Below are 8,036 nucleotides of genomic sequence, written 5' to 3'. Positions count from 1 at the left end.
TAACTCCTAAACGGTTTTAACTGTTTGGGATAAAATATCCCAAACGGTTAAAACCATTTGGGATTTTTGTATGGGTTTTTTTAAAATCTCAAACGGTTTAAACCGTTTGGGCTATCTTGATTTGTCCAAACGGTTCCAATAACCATTTGGACTGTTCTGTTTTGTACTAGTGATAACTTAAATAGAGAAGCCCAATGCCTAATAACAACTATTACTAGCTTTTTTGCAGTGGACTTTAGCCAACATCGAGTTGTTCTTGGTGGGTCTCACAGTTTGCACGCTCCAAGGGCCCGTGAACCCGAGGTGTGACAAATAGTATTAGAGAAGTTGCTAGCCAGAAGTGTGAAGCTAAGTGCTATATAGGGCTAAGTGCTACATCGCGTGGATACGGTGGAAGCCACCTCTTGAGCCCGTAGGAGCCACCATTAGAGTCGACATCGCCTGGCAACGACACTGGAATATGGTAATTGTCATGTCGTAACGACGAGGACGTCGTCTTTATAAGTGGGGTGATTGTGACAACCTCACTTTAGTCCCAAGTGGACTAGTGTGAAGAAATGTTAGTGGCTTAAATAGAGAAGTTCAAGACCTAAGAAAAACTAGTGCTAGCATTTTAGCATTGGACTTTAGCCAATATCGAGTTGCTCTTGGTGGGTCCCATGGCTTGCACGTGCCAACGGGCCCATGGGCCCGGGGCGTGACAAAAAGTATTACATATTTTGACATTAACAAGCTTATTATAATTTTTTTAATAAACTTGATCTGTACTGGAATTTAACATATTTTTTAATATTTACATAATTTTTTAAAGTTTATAAATAAATATGTAAACCAATACTTTGAGAAGAATATTCTCACTACTATTTTGTGTATAAAGTGTTAATTTTACGGATTTCTATAACAGGTTGCATTGTCATGAAATTTAGGCGTAGTAAGTGATAGGTATGATAATTTATTATATGATATAAAATTGTAAGTATGTTGACGTGTGTGACTTACTAAGACTATACAAGTTTTAATCTTTTTGGAAATTAGTAATTAACTAATTTAAATATATATTATTTATATAATTTCAAACTATATTATACCTAATTACATTCTATGATTGAAAATTGCTGGAGATTTTCTTATGTTTTGATTATCTTCGTTTTATTCATTTCATATGAAAAATTAGTTTTAACTGCAGTATTATATAATTTAAACAGTATCATGATTTCTAGGTGGAGACATGTTTTCTAGCCTCAATCGAGTGGAGGGTCGTGGTTCGAAGGAGGGTGAGTCAGAAAGTCCTTTAAATTATATTCAGATACGATTGATTAAAATACAATGAAATATAAGAGAATTGCGATAATATGGTGCTTAGCACGGGCTAAAAGACTAGTTATATATAATTGATCAGTCAAAATCTATGGGTTGCAAAAATTTTCCATTTTAACACGCATTTATCGGTTTGGTTCCGCCTTCAGCATACCTCACCTACAATCGGTTTGAAATATCTCAGAGCGACCAAATTAAACCCACTTATACAACTATTTGCTGGATGGTAGTGAATCCAAATGTGGCAAATCTACAAAATAGTTAATATAATTTAGTTCCTAGCAAAAACCTGCGAACATTGCAAGAGAAGATGTATCATCCTCATGACCCTATTAAAAAGCCTACAACTCAATTGCTAAATCAACGCAACGTACGGTTATCATTTTTACCTACCATAATTGCAATAGCGACACACATATAGTATCTAATTAACTCCAATTTATTCCACCTTACATTAATTCAAATTACCCAATAACCTGCAAAGAAAGACATCCACCTAGTCGCCAACCAAAAACTTCCGAAATTAATCACACGTACCCCCCCCCCACCCCCCCCCCTCAAACCCTAATAAATACTCGCTCTCTCATTTTCTAAACACACCACTGAATTTTCTTTAAAAAAATGCTCGGAAAAAGCCAACATTGGGCGGCAAAAGATCGAGATAAAGCTGCATCCAAAACGAAGAAGCCCGGCAAGTGTGCTTCTCAAATGCGCAGGACCGGCCTCTTACAAGAAAGCAGCGAGCTCTCCATCCTCTGCGGGCGACATCGCCTCGCTAGTCTTCTCCCAGCCGGCAAAGGCCTCTCTCCTTCGGCCACCACCTCGTGGACTCCGTCTTTGACCGCTTCCTGCACCGGCACCGCCGACATCAGCACCACCCGTCTGACATCGCGTCGAGCTCAGCATCATCAACGCGTTGCGCCGACGCTAAAACAGGCAGTGGCGGAGCTGGCTGGGGATGGTGGAGGCCGAGAGAGAAGAGATGGAGAGGAGGCTAGAGGTGGCGATGAAGGGGGATGCAGAAGGTGCCGTACTGGTGGATAGCGGGACATGGAGGAGTGTGGGGAATGGGAGGAGTTGAGGGAGGTACGAGGAGCAGGCTGATGAGAGTTGCAGCGCGGCACGTTGCGAGGAGAGCTGATCAGTTGTTGGTGGAGGCTTGGAGCAGTCGGAAGAGTTTCGTTGAGAGTAGTAACAACAATAGTAATGTTGGTTCTGGATTAATGCAACGGATTGGTGGTGGTGGGGTGAAGAATGGAGGAGGGGTGGGGTTTTCTGCAGGGTTTGGGTATGGGCATGGGATTTTTGGGTAGTAGGATGCAATGTGTGCATGGGGAGTGCTTTGAGAATAAAAAGTTTGATTGGTTGATCATGCATGGGAAATTATCTTACTCGATTTCCTTTATTTGATGGAGTTTATGTTATTGGTTTTATGAATAATTCTACTTGGTGCTGTAAATCCGTGCAGATCATAGTTTGAGTTGGTGATTGATGCAAATAATGTTATTTTGTTAGCGTTTCTTGGGTGTCGTGAGTACTAAGAACTTTTTCCCCACCTTTTTTTTTAAATTTTATTTATTTATTTATTTATTTTTTGAGAGCCATGTTGAGTTAAAGAGTACCATTTAATGTCAAGGTTCTGTAAGCCTCAAAGTGGTTTGCATATAATATCGTAAACATCCACAGAACAAATCAACTAACTATGATAAAAACAGTTGTCTTTCTTCTAACTTTTCAAGGTGGGTAGGATCCAAAATTTTTGGTAGAGTGCGAACAGATATGCCACTAAGAATGTCAACAAACAAAGCCTATCGGACACATTTCATGGAGTGCGAACAGATTTGTCCCTTCGGATGCAAATTAAGAGACACATTCCTTGATGCCCGAACAGACCTCTTTGATATGAAGCGTCCCTTGAACCTATGAAGTAGAATTATTACTCATCAAATATGTAAAATAGATAACCTATTTTTCTCCAATATTTAACGAAAAATTATTATTTTTCTGAGTGCTATTCACTGGAAATACAATGTTATTATATTAACAACGAGTTACAACAATTAATTTAAATACTATTAGATGATTATAATAAGTTGGAAGTTGTCCATGAACGAAGACTATGAACATGACCTATCGACTTGAATTCAAATTGACTGGAAAGGATATTATCGAGTCATAAGTTCAAGCATATTTAGCCTTATAGATTCAGATCATCTCCAATTAGATGATAATTAGAGAGTATCTAATTCTTATAATCCTCACTAGTAGAAAAATGAGCATTGGCGACGGGGAAATCCGTCGCCAATGCAGCAAAATCCGTCACCAATACACTTTCGCGACGGGGCGGAGTCCGTCACCAATAATCATGTCGCCAATAAACATTGGCGACGGGGAAATCCGTCGCCAATGTTCATTGACGACGGATAGGTATTGGCGACGAAAAACATTGGCGACGGGTAACGCCCGTCGCCAATGTACATTGATGACGGGTAAATATCCGTCGCCAATGTACATTGGCGACGGGTAATAGCCCGTCACAAATGTACATTGGCGACGGGTAATGCCTGTCGCCAATGTACATAATCAGGTAAAAAAAATTATTTCTGCATTGCAAAGCCCCCCAATCGAGAATGCGTACATGTTACTACCATTATTCACAATATATTGAACAATACTCACAATATCACATTTATCGATTGGCATCCAACAATATTCACATTTAACGATTCACATCCAACAATGTTCACATTCACATCCAACAATATTAGCATTTACATTCATCCATTCACATCCAACAATATTAACATTTAACAATTCACATAGATACATAATCAGGAGGTCATAATATGTTCAACACAATCCAAAAGTCCACATAATCAGGAGGTCATAATATGTTAAACACAATCCAAAAGTCCACAAAAGTTACCAAAAAGTCTAACTCACCACTCACTCACTCATCATAGTCGTGGTCCCTATCGTCGTGGTCCCTATCATCGGTGGCGGCTACATCAGAATGCTGTACCGTACTGCTGCTTCCTATGGCGGTACCTCCTCTAGCCTAAAAAGAATGTAAATAAATATGAGAATATATTCCAAAATACCCATAATAAATACATATATATAATATGACATATATACCTCTTCACCACTTGCAGCTGCATGCTCATCAAATGCCAACACCATAATATACGCGTATATAGACTGCAGAAGCAAGTCCTTTAAAGGTTGAGAATCGATGAGTAGCTGAATGACATCCCAAGTCGTTTGTGCACCACTTAACTCGTGCTTAATAGTGGGAAGAAAACGTAAAGCTAATAGAATTTTAACATTCTTCATTAAGTATTTTCCAATCTTACCCACGACATATGACGTGTCATCGTGTCACGTCGAGGTCACAGATTGGATGCTAGGCTTATTGGTGGTGGTGAGTGTCTTAACTCTAGTACTTGACAGAGGTACTCATCCTTTCTTTCTTGAGTGTAAACCGTAAGCTCCGTCAACAACTTCCATCCACTCGTCTTTGGTCATGCGGTTAGGCTCTACAGGAGTGTCCTCTGTACTTCGAGACTGCGTGACACGGGTGAAGACATCGTTTTGAGAAGCTTCCAGCGCCGCCTGCATATCATATATCATAAAAATTAGAAACTTTGATGAAAAATCATTAAGTATATACAAATCTAAAATTAATCTTATATTTACGTTCAATTCATTAATTTTCTCTACCTTTTTATCATTTCCCTCTGCATTTTCATAGCCCTGGGGCGGTGTATAAGCTCTTCTAGCCAGAAGAGTCAGGGGCATAGTCAAAGCGTCTTGTGATATATTAAATTCCAAATTAAATGTAGGAAACTAATCACATGAAATCAGTTTTAATAATATGATCATACCGGTTTTTCACTCAAATACTTATGCTCGATCTGAGCATTAGGAGTAGCTCCTAAAAAGTGATCGTATAGCTTTGATCTACGATTCACCGATGCCGTTTCACATATTTTCTACAAAATAAAGTATTTTATTAGTATGTGCGATGATAATATATAAATGAAAAATAACGTGATGATAATGTTATAAATTAAAAATAATCTACATTCTTCTCACCCTCCCACTCGATAATGAGAGTCATCCAATTAAATGGAGGAACTCTCTTATCAAGCTCATAGATCCTCTTCCAATCAGTAGATAAATTTGTGAAATATCTTTTCTTTAGATCACTCTTCCAACCCCGAATAAGCTTGGCCATTTTGGGGATAACATAATCCTAAGACTCTGAGTTGTCTTCAAGACAATAATGATCCTGCAAGTTACATGGCAAAAAAAGTATACTATAAGAATAATCATTGTGAATTGTAAACAAAATAAGCAGCAGTATATTAAATAATTACCATGAGCTTCTCCCAAATCTTTTTTATGCATTTTAATTCTTGCTCCTCAAAATTATGAGCAATATTAATGGAGCGTGGATCTCTTATTAAACAGCCAATCAAGTTATTAAATCTGACAGCCCAATCCCCAACAGGAATGTTATCATTCCACTCCAAAATGCTTCGGTACCCTTTCGGAGGTACTTTCGTCTTTTCCTCACTCCTATACCTACCGGGTTTCTCACAATCTTTTTGGCCTACAAAGTCAAAGAGAAATAAATTTCTTATTAACTGAAGTAAGAAAATAAGTATGAATTATCCAAAGTTTAAACAAAATTATTACCTTTTTCCCTCATTAGATCTGACATAGCTTTATCTAGTTTCTGTTTTATGGCACGCTCCTTTCTTTTAATATCATCTCTCTTCAATTTGTAGTTCATATCACATTTTTTTTGTAATTCAATAGCTTTTTCTGGTAGAGGGATGCGAGATACTGACGGAGTCCATGGGCGGAGTTCAATAGCTTTTTCTGGTAGAGGGATGCGAGATACTGACGGAGTCCATGGGCGGAGACATGCCATCTCTTACTGAGAAGATCCGGACATCCTCTCGTGCTCGATCTCATCATCACCAGATCCATCGTAAGCATTGTCTGCAAATATTTATTAGGAATATAAAATATCATTACATTACATTAAAATATTATTACATTACAAATGTATAATACCTATATCTGGTAATGCGTCTTGATGTTGCAGTGTACCCATTTGAGATGTCCCCGCAATATCTAACAAATTATAAAATAAGAAATGAACATATAAATTTATCAATTGAGGTAATTACATGCACAGAAAGTTTAAAGTAAATAAATCAAGCAAGAAAATTTGTGTATCATGTATAGCGTATCATGGATGCTTGCGGGAACATTAAGGTATATTTGCTTTACCAGGAAGAGGATGAAAACTAAACAAAGCAAGCAAATTTTATACCTTCAATTGGTGAGGATCCATGTAGAGATAACTGACTCCGAGATGGTCGTGAGGACGATCCTAGATAAATAAACAAAATAGTAAATATAATGCATATTTATATCAAAAATACAACCTACTTAAAACAAAATTTGAATATGCATACCGGATGATGGACCTTCTCGATCCCGAGGAAAAGATAGCCTCCTAACTCTTTGGCTCATCTACAACTTAAATTGTTAATATAACATAATTGAAATATTTAATAAATGCATACAAGATATCAAGTCGAATTTGCATAAGGATCTTTGTATTCAATCTCCTACATTACAGATATCAAGTCGAATTTGTATAAGGATCTTTGTATTCAATCTCCTACATTACAGATATCAAGTCGAATTTGTGAAGTATACATATTAAAATTGACATTCTGAGGGTATGAGTAATTAAGAAAAATTCCTCCTTCGGCCTCATTTGGGTCATCAGTATCATTCAAGTTTTCATCAAGAGCAAGCTGAACAAGAGTCCTCGGCTCCTTTTACAATACGACCCAGACATTCGGGTGCTTAGGATCTTTGACGTAAAAGCACTGAGTAGCCTGATTTGCAAACATAAACTTCATATCGGGATATATCTTCTTATCTAGATTTACAAGATGAAAATCATATGCATCCCTAGTACTCTCTGCATGACACCAACGAACCTTAAACATCACATAACTACGTACATTTTTGGTACCGTACGCATAGAATTGACACCAACGAACCTTAAACATCACATAACTACGTACATTTTTGGTACCGTACGCATAGAATATCTCCACAATATCTTCTAATTGTCCGTAATAAATTACATCACCAAGTACAGGATTTTGATCAGTTGAGCTTGAATAACATTCTTGAGAAAATGCAGCCATGGCCCCACTATTTTGAGTAACTCTCTCCTCCTCAAGCCCAACCCGTTGAAATAAACACCCATTTACACGATATTCGCTGCATTGTTTAACTGTGTAGTGCAGTCTATATGAGTGAGTACTTATCTCTTCTGACACTGGCAAACCAGCACATTTTTGTCTTTCTACCTAATGTTGCACATAAACACAAATTATCATTAAATAGTTAGCCTTATTTATTCCCAAAAAGAATGTTAAATAAAATACACTTTAACTTACTTCAGCTATGACCCACTCGGTAAAATGTTTTTCATGAATTTTAGCAATTTGATTTCGTGCGGACACACCAGTTATTTCTAAGTGTAACTCCTCCAAATGTCGTCCGTTGATACAAAAAATTAGAGTTCAACTATTGATATAATTCAAAAAAAATCATATTTGTTAAAGTTAATTTCTTACTTGCGATAATCTTCAAAGATTTCCAGGTTTTGCAATAAG

At 37.4% G+C, this 8,036-nt stretch overlaps 1 long non-coding RNA gene across 1 annotated transcript; it reads right to left on the bottom strand.

Annotated features, from left to right (window-relative positions):
* LOC109819553 lies at positions 6,437 to 6,872 on the bottom strand. Its single transcript, XR_002241555.1, has 3 exons — positions 6,813 to 6,872; positions 6,668 to 6,727; positions 6,437 to 6,465 (listed from the first exon to the last, which is right to left on the bottom strand). It is a non-coding gene; the product is annotated as an uncharacterized LOC109819553 (long non-coding RNA).

Source organism: Asparagus officinalis, chromosome 8 (assembly GCF_001876935.1).
Source record: "Asparagus officinalis chromosome 8, Aspof.V1, whole genome shotgun sequence".
Taxonomy (NCBI): domain Eukaryota; kingdom Viridiplantae; phylum Streptophyta; class Magnoliopsida; order Asparagales; family Asparagaceae; genus Asparagus; species Asparagus officinalis.
This window is presented reverse-complemented; position numbering and strand designations above follow the sequence as displayed.